We start from the raw sequence: 9,952 nt of genomic DNA, 5'->3' as shown, positions 1-9,952 counted from the left end.
CTTCTCCCTCACTGGCCGCTGCTATAAAAAGTTCATTGCCGTTATCCCCGCTCCTCTAAACTCCTCCTCCGACTGTAAATATCGGTCTGCAAACAATTTGCGCCTTTTATCGTAATAATCCGGTGTCGCTTTGTGCGCACACACCAGAAGAGGACATCAATGCACAAGCGCGGGATGTTGTGTGCTGGGGGAAGGCGAGGAGCTGTCAATCAAAAGTAAGGAGGCGGGGTAAACTCGGAAAGACTTGAGGAATGAAGATTTGACTCTTTTCAAACTAAGATTTGACTCTTTTCAAATGAAGATCTGACTCTTTTATGCTCATTAGCATACGGTGTGGGAACACTAAAAAACTAAATACTAAAGCTACAGAGCCGACTAAGAAGACAATTATAGGTTATATAGAAGTGATTTTTCACCCACTACCACCTGGTATAGTCGGGTTAATAGGTGAAATGCTGGTGACAGGTTCCCTTTAAGGAGGAGCAGGATATGAAATGTTGTATTAGCACCATCTATACTACTATGGCGGATTTATCATCGTCAATCTCAAGCTGTCATGCGATATCACTTTAAATCCGTTACGGAACATTAAAGAGCATCCCAGGTGGGGGTCCCAGATAGACACAGATAAATATAAGAGAGATAGATAGAAAGATATGAGATAGATAGATATGAGATGGATAGATATGAGATAGATAGATAGATATGAGAGATATGAGATAGATAGATAGATCGATAGATATGAGAGATATGAGATAGATAGATAGATAGATAGATAGATAGATAGATAGATAGATATGAGATAGATAGATAGATATGAGATAGATAGATAGATAGATAGATAGATAGATAGATAGATATGAGATAGATAGATAGATATGAGATAGATAGATAGATAGAAAGATATGAGATAGATAGATATGAGATAGATGATAGATAGATAGATAGATAGATATGAGATAGATAGATAGATAGATATGAGATAGATAGATAGATAGATATGAGAGATAGATAGATAGATAGATAGATAGATAGATAGATAGATATGAGATAGATAGATAGATATGAGATAGATAGATAGATAGATATGAGATAGATATGAGATAGATAGATAGATATGAGATAGATAGATAGATAGATAGATAGATAGATAGATATGATAGATAGATAGATAGATAGATATGAGATAGATAGATAGATAGATAGATAGATAGATAGATAGATAGATAGATAGATAGATATGAGATAGATAGATATGAGATAGATAGATATGAGATAGATAGATAGATATGAGATAGATAGATAGATAGATAGATATGAGAGATAGATAGATATGAGAGATATGAGATAGATAGATAGATATGAGATAGATAGATAGATAGATAGATAGATAGATAGATAGATAGATAGATATGGGAGGGATAGATAGATAGATAGATAGATATGAGATAGATAGATAGATATGAAATAGATAGATAGATAGATATGAGATAGATAGATAGATATGAGATAGATAGATAGATAGATAGATAGATAGATAGATAGATAGATATGAGATAGATAGATAGATAGATAGATATGAGAGATAGATAGATATGAGAGATAGATATGAGATAGATATGAGATAGATAGATAGATATGAGATAGATAGATATGAGATAGATAGATAGATATGAAATAGATAGATAGATAGATAGATATGAGATAGATAGATAGATATGAGATAGATAGATAGATAGATAGAGAGACAAGGACACTCTTGATTTCAGTAACTACATCACAATAATCTTCAGTTTTTACGAGGAGGCGCAGACTTTTTATATATCCGGGTTTGGCACTTTCTTCCCGGATGATTAGTCTTCATGTGGGGCGATAGTCAGACCTAAGTGGGAATAAATCCTTCTTGGCGTCGTCACCCTCATGACAATATTTCTTGGGTGTTGGTGTATAATCGCCCCGTCCGCCCCGTGTGTTGTTCTACGTGGACTTTATAAATGCTCTCATTAGAGCTGGTGATAATTCGCTGCTTTCTCCTCGCTGAGGGTGGACTGAATTCTACCATGTGTTCCGGGTGGACGCCGGGCCGGGCGCAGGTAGGAGGGATCCCAAGTACCTGGAAACCCGTCCCTGACCCCTCGTGACAAGATGAACTAAATGAGGAAATTCTTTCTGCCACCACTAACCCTGCACCAGCCGGAATATAAGGGGTTAACAAAAGTAATTGTTAGTAAACTCCCAGACACTCAGTATGATGGGGGGGGGGTGTCAAAATGTGCTTGGAAACCCCCTTTAAGGATGTGTGAACAGGACCTAAGAAGGGACGTCCATTGCAGCTACTGCCCTGCGTTACAATATATCTACACAGTGGAAAAAATGTAGCAGTTAACCCACACAGTGTGAATACACCCTTACAACTCCACAATACCTCCCAACCCTCCAGGGTTTCAACAAGCGCTGATCTCACCTCCCCTCAGGTAAGAGTATACATGTATGTATGCAGTGGACGTGCTGTATGTAATGAGCGTGATGTATGTATGTAGTGAGCGTGCTGTATGTATGTAGTGAGCGTGCTGTATGTATGTACTGAACGTGCTGTATGTATATAGTGAGCATGCTGTATGTAGTGAGCGTGCTGTATGTAGTGAGCGTGCTGTATGTAGTGAGCGTGCTGTATGTACTGTGTGTGGTGTATGTAGTGAGCGCATTGTATGTATGTATGTAGTGAGCGTGATGTATGTATGTAGTGAACATACTCTATGTAGTGAGCATGCTGTATTTATATATGTAGTGAGCGTGCTGTATGTATGCAGTGAGCGTATTGTATGTATGTATGTAGTGAGTGTGTTGTATGTATGTATAGGATCGTGCTGTATGTAGTCAGCATGCTGTATTTATGTATATAGTGAGCGTGCTGTAGGTATGTAGTGAGCGTGCTGTATGTATGCAGTGAGCGTGTTGTATGTATGTAGTGAGTGTGTTGTATGTATTGAGCGTGCTGTATGTAGTGAGCATGCTGTATGTATGTAGTGAGCGTGCTGTATGTATGTAGTGAGCTTTGTTGTATGTATGTAGTGAGCGTGCTGTATGTATGTATGTAGTGAGCGTGCTGTATGTAGTGAGCATGCTGTATGTACTGAGTGTGCTGTATGTAGCGAGCGTGCTGTATTTATGTATGTAGTGAGCGTGTTGTATTTATGTAGTGAGTGTGCTGTATGTAGTGAGCGTGCTGTATGTAGTGAGCGTGCTGTATGTAGTGAGTGTTGTATGTAGTGAGCGTGCTGTATTTATGTATGTAGTGAGCGTGCTGTATGTAGTGAGTGTGTTGTATGTATGTAGTGAGTATGCTGTATTTATGTATGTAGTGAGCGTGCGGTATGTATGTAGTGAGCTTTATTGTATGTATGTAGTGAGCGTGCTGTATGTAGTGAGTGTGTTGTATGTATGTAGTGAGCTTTATTGTATGTATGTAGTGAGCGTGCTGTATGTAGTGAGTGTGTTGTATGTATGTAGTGAGTATGCTGTATTTATGTATGTAGTGAGCGTGCGGTATGTATGTAGTGAGCTTTATTGTATGTATGTAGTGAGCGTGTTGTATGTTTACGCCTATGTGTAGTGACAGTGAATATGTGGTAATGTATTTTTTTTGTGTGTTATTTAAACACTGTGTGGCGGTATTATTCACACACCTAAGGGCTTATTCAGACGAACGTGATATACCTACGTGCAACGCGCGTGATTTTCACGCTTCTCGCACGGACCTATATTAGTCTATGGGGCAGTGCAGACAGTTGCGTGATTTTTATGCAGCGTGAGTCCGCTGCGTAAAACTCACGACATGTCCGTTCTTTGTGCGTATTTCGCGCATCACGCACCCATTGAAGTCAATGGGTGCGTGTAAATCATGCGCACCACACGGAAGCACTTCCGTGAGATGGGCGTGATTCGCGCAAAAGCAGTGAAAAGTATGAATGAAAACAGAAAAGCACCACGTGCTACAAACATACAGAGTGTCATAATGATGGCGGCTGTGCGAAAATCACACACCTGCACATCCTATGTGATGACACACAGAGCTTTTAAGTGCCTTTTGCGCGCGCAATATGCACACGCTCGTGTGAATCCGGCCTAAGGACGACCATCTCACAGTCAGTATTTGTGGGTGAAAAATGTAGCAGCCCTCATCGAGGTCTATTGATAAAGATCCTATAGAGGTTTCCAAAGATAGAAAGACTCCACCCTGATTTTCCAGCAGCTCGGATGGACTAATTGACTGGAGCCAACTGAAGGAAAAAAGCATAACATGGCGGCCACCAAGATTGACGTCTATAGTTTTCTTTTCAGGTCTAGTTTGGAAATCTGAGGCTGGCTGCGTGTGTTTCTGTGCTGAACAGGATGAAGGTTTGGGGTAAAGTTGCACCTGGTTCACGTCCCCCTCTGGTCTTGCATGATGTTGAGGGCATCTTCAAGTTACTCCTATAAATGCTTCCCTAGTGTTTTAGTGACCAAACTCGAGAAAACCACGACATTTACTAAATACTAAGGTCCCATACACACGACCGAGCCCGGGATTATCATCGAGGTCTAATGATAAAGATCCTATAAAGGTCTCCATAGATACAAGGACTCCATCCTGATTTTCCATCAGCTCGGATGTGCGGACCGTGTTCCCATTATAAAGTATGGGAACGCGGTCTGTAAAATTAAAAATTAGGGCATGTCCTACTTTTTATGGAAGGTAAATTTACGTGAAGGTCGCCGTCGGCCATAGAAATTAATAGGTCCGTAATTACGAACGAAATCTATGGTCGTGTGCGTGGGGCATTAGTTTAAATGAAGAGTTTGTTCAGGGAGTAGCTTGAAAACTGAAGACGAGGGCAACTGTAAGAGTCAGGGTGGCACTGCGGAAATGAGCCTCAAAGCCTAATGTTTCTTGGAGATTTTGGTTCTGGTCCCGTTTCTGCCTCCTGATAGATTGTCATCTGGTAATTTTCTTTGTGGCTAAAGGATGTGGTGGTGCTTAGTGTTGGCCCAGTGGGTTATTCTATGGCTTCATGTAGCTCCAGGTTCTAGTCCCGCTGCTCTTGTTGGCACTTTATATTCCTTTATGAGAAATACATTGGAAAACATTGTATTTATCCGGCTACAATCCACAAGCATGATCTAGTCCACGGTGTAGGGGGATGAAATAAGACTATGGTGTGAGACCCTGGAGTTCTAGCCCCACGAGGGAACTTTATGATCTTATTAATATTTATCACATTGAGTAACACAGGAAGTGGTGGCAGAGGTGACCTTGTCGGCCAAAGGTGGTGGATGCAGAAATGGCATTAGGTGACCGTGGCTGATGGAAGTGGAAAGGTGGCCAGGGCTCGGAGAGTTGGTCATGAGGTGCGGCCAATGGTTGGAATATTTTCACTCGCTTTTACTTTAACTGTAATAATATTGCTTACAGTATTGACAATTAATCCTTGGTTTGGGGTAAGAAGTTGGACGACCCGGGTGATGCCCCTGGTTGAACTTGATGTTGGCTTCTTGATATAGTTGGTCCATGTTGCGGTTTAATTGGGATGACCAGTGCTACACAAATAATTTGAAGCTGCGGTGTTAGGAACGGGACGGGCGGCTGATCTAGAAGATGTTCTATGAAGTATGAGAAGTCTTCTCTGCAGGAACATCTGAAGTCCTGGGCTGAGTCGGAGAGGACTGGCCTTATGATTTTCTTTTTGCTTCTCTTGATGCCTCATCCCCTGATGAACAGTCTTAGGATTTTTAGATTCTTGTTTGTGTAACTTTTCCTTTATTTTAGAGTTATAATTACAAAAATCACCTATATTTTCAGATCTGGCCGTGGGTCAGTGGGTAAGTGCAGCAGCTTGAATAGTAAGAAGAAGTCATAGGTTCTAGCCCCATCTGCTGCTATTTCATTTGTTTCTGGACATTTGGAGCAGATTCTGAGCAAATTCCAAATTTTTTTGCCCACGGGGCTCAGATCCGCTCAGAACCGTTTTCCCCATTCTCGATAATGACAATGAGAAACGAACTCTTGTATGTATAGAGCTGGAGCTGGCTCAGAGGGTAGAGCGCCAGGATAACAGGTGGTGATGTTGGAGCTGCTGGTTTGAATCCCGGGACCGGCTCCTTGGAATAGCAGCTTGATACTTCGGGACACTAAATACAACGCAACTATAGTGCAGCTGTGTGGAGTGGAAAGTGGGGGTTATAGAAAAATGCAGAATTTTTTTCACACATTTGAAATCTGAGCAGTAGGGTCTTCTCCACGGCTGGGAATCAAGGTACAAAGGGAGGCCAGGAGACTTGAACCAGGGCTGTCAGCATGAGAAGCAGAGCAGGTTCCCTCCAAGCTATCAAGCCATTCGTTACTAGAGTAGGTGTTTTGGTAAAGATGACATTTAGATTGTAACCGAATAATGCTCAAGCTCCCGACCTGTGAGGGTCACTTCAGTATTGGGATTATTAAGGGAGAGGTGTGTTCAGTGAAGATGTGGATCTCCGAGGTGACCTCCGACGCTGCTAGATCTGTTAGTGTCGGTTTTGTAAGGTGATGTGGAAGCTCCTAAACCACGACCCCTGCAGATGTGGCCATTTATTGACTGAGCCCGGCCACACGTCATGCAATATAATATTCCCATTGGATGGACACTGCCCAGTAAAATTTCTTGCTGAACCATGAAACGCGTCCAAACCCGGCCGGGACAATACTCAGCACTGGACGTCACCATGTCCATCGGTTTATATCCCATAGAAACAAGAGAAGATCATCGAGGGATCCGTTCATGTTTGGTGACGTTTTAAACATTACAAAAGCCTAAGAGAAAATTCTGTATTTTGGGTGGAGACTCTCATTTGGAGGGTAAATTAGCAGCTCCACCTTTATTGGCTATGAGATGGACACTGCCTCTTCAGTCTAGATAAACTAGTCATTACCCCCTGGAACTGCACAGTTAACAGGACAACATCAATATGGACATTTTTATTTTATACAGATACAACAGATACTAACCTGGAGTAAGATGAAACCACAGCTATCCAGCTTCTCCATCCAAGGTCTTGATATTGTGGCTGGTCCGAAGCTGTAAGGCGATTATGATCAATGTCTCCATAGATAATGTCAAAGAAGAGAAGGGAAAGAACCGTTATCTGTGGGTGACCAGATTCAGGACCTTGGACAACAGGGGCATGAGTGTCAAGATGGTAATGCCTGTCCTCACGATTAAATGGGCACCCGGACACCGATACCTTCCCACTGGATAAATAGATGCAGCGTTTCCCTCCACCTCCACGGGAAAGCCGGCGCGTTCTGCTGCCTGACTACAGCTCCAATAGGGTACGCGCCCTAGTGGTCTTTTAAAGGGCCAGCGCACGCACCACTACGTTTCCCCAGGCTTTTCGTGTAGAGCCTGGGTTATACAGTACGACCTTTCCTCTGCCCCAGTGCCTGAGCAATGTTGTGCCTTTCCATTGTTTGTCTTGCAAATGGTTCCTTAGCTGTACCCTGCATCCAGTATCTGTGTCCCGTTTGCATGCCAAGTCAATTGTCCAAAACGATTTCACCATCTGTGTCAAGTATCCATGCCAAATTAAGTGTCCAAGACAACTTCACCACCTGTGTCCGGCAGCCTAGCCAAGTCCAGTGTCCGAGGCAACTGCACCTGTCCAGTGTCCTACACAATTTCCATTAACCTGAACAAGCCCTGACTATTCAGATACTTTCACCTCACTGACTGCCATAGACTTTGAAGATCAGCAGCTGCTTTGTTACGGCAGAGTGGCCCAGTGAGTCCACGTACCTGCCAGACGTTGCAATAGACACCACCCAAAATATATAATCACTGGATGTAAGACCAGGTACGGTGAGTACCATTGGCTGTCACGGTCCTGGGGTATGTGGACCCACTAAGCCGCTCTGCCGAGCAGTGAGGCAGCTAACCAAACAACAGTCTATGCAAAAAGTCTTTTACAGGTACCCTTGCGCTAGAGTCTAGACAGACACGAGGTGGAGCAGAGACTTAGGCAGAGATGCTCTTGGTGTGGCAGATGACACCAGACGTGGCAGATGCCACACACACAACTAACAATAGGCTTAGGCTCAGGAACAAATACAGCAACGGGACACATGAAGCAGGATAAGGGAACACTGGAAGCAGGATAACACTAAGGGACCATTTGCAATACAAACATGGGTAGACAACAAAAGCGCTCAGGCAAGGAATTGGAGGGCAGAGCCCTTTTTATAGTCCAGGGTGATCTGGGGATAATTGGGTAAGTCTATGCATGTGCGCGCACACAGGGAATCAGCACACGTGCACCCTAGAGGACACTACAGAGCAGGACACCTGCGTGTGCTGGTGTCTCTGAGGGAGACACTGGCAAGAAGCCAGAGGTTTGCAGCAGATAGAAGGCGAGGGACGGTGGTGGTCCGCAGTACCCCCACTCTTATGCCCCCTCTTCTTGGGTCCAGTGCGTAAGAGGGATTTTTCTAATGAGGGTAGGAGCATTAAGGCTTTCTTCTGGCTCTCAAAACCTCTCCTAAGGGCCAAACCCTATCCATTCACCAGATAGAAAGGCCTTCTTCCTACTCTCTTGTAGTCCAGAATCTTCTTCAACTCAAAGACGTCAGAAGAACCGTTGTGTGCAACTGCAGAACTAGGAGATTTACTGAAGCGGTTTAGAAACTCAGGCTTAAGGAGGGACACATGGACAAGTTGGGAATCCCGAGTGTAGGAGGCAGCCAAAGCTTATAGGACACAGGGTTTATTCTTTGCAGGCCTTTGAAAGGACCGAGGAATATGTGAGAAGGCATCTTGACACTAATGTTTCTTGAGGACAGTCAGACCTAGACTGCGGGAGAAGATTGAGGAGGAGCCTTTCTTTTTCTATCGGCATGCCATTTCACGCGATTCACTGCCTGACGGATCGCAGACTTGGTTTGCTGCCAGCTGTGAATTAATTTCCCAAATGAAGAATCAGATGCCGGTATTTGAGTCAAGGTTGGCACAGGAAGAGAGACTCGTGGATGCTGACAGTACACAATGTAGAAGAGAAGAGGCAGTAGACTCGCTCGTATGATTATTGTAAGAGAATTCTGCCCAAGGCATGTTGGACGGAAATGAAATGACCGATAGTTCTCCAAAATTTGATTGGTTCTCTCCCCTTGGCCACGAGACTGCGGGTGATGGGCAGAAGAGAAGTCCAGGTTCACATCTAGCAGATTGCACAGGGCTCTCCAGAATTCGTACATGAACTGTACAGCCCGATCTGAGACAATATGGAGGGGTAGTCCATGCAGGCGAAAGATGTGCAGAATGAACAGATTTGCAGACGAGGATCAGTCGAAAGGCCTGTCAAAGGAACGAAATGTGCCAATTTAGAGAAACGATCCACCACTACCCAGACCGTAGTACATCCAGCCGAAGGATGAAGGTCCAAAATAAAGTCCATAGCGATATGTTGCCAAGGGGCATTAGGCACAGGCAGCGGTAGGAGCAGACCAGCAGGTTTGGAATGGGTAGACTTGTTTGAGGCAGTTTGTACATGAGGAAACATAGTCCACCTCATCTCTAAGCAGCGTGGGCCACCAGTCATGCGGAGATATCAAGCACCGTGTCTTACGGACACCAGAGTGCCCAGCCAGTTTGGAGCTGTGCCCCAGCTGAGAATTCTCCACCTGTCTGCAACACGAACAAAAGTCTTTCATGGGGGAATGTCTCTAATTTGAGGAGGATTAGCGGCAACAATCCTGGAAGGATCTATGATATATCTATGAATTTCCTAAGAGTAGTTAATTTCAAGTGACCCGAGACAGGGCATCCGTCCTTCACATTTTTTGTCTGCAGGGCAGAAGTGGAGCAGGAATTGTAACTGGGCGAAAAACCAGCGACCATCTGGCTTGGCTAGGATGTAATAGTTGCACACACTGAAGGCAAGTAAGCTT

The sequence above is a fragment of the Rhinoderma darwinii genome, chromosome 13 (assembly GCF_050947455.1).
Source record: "Rhinoderma darwinii isolate aRhiDar2 chromosome 13, aRhiDar2.hap1, whole genome shotgun sequence".
In the NCBI taxonomy this organism is placed as follows: domain Eukaryota; kingdom Metazoa; phylum Chordata; class Amphibia; order Anura; family Rhinodermatidae; genus Rhinoderma; species Rhinoderma darwinii.
Note: the sequence above shows the minus strand (reverse complement) of the source record.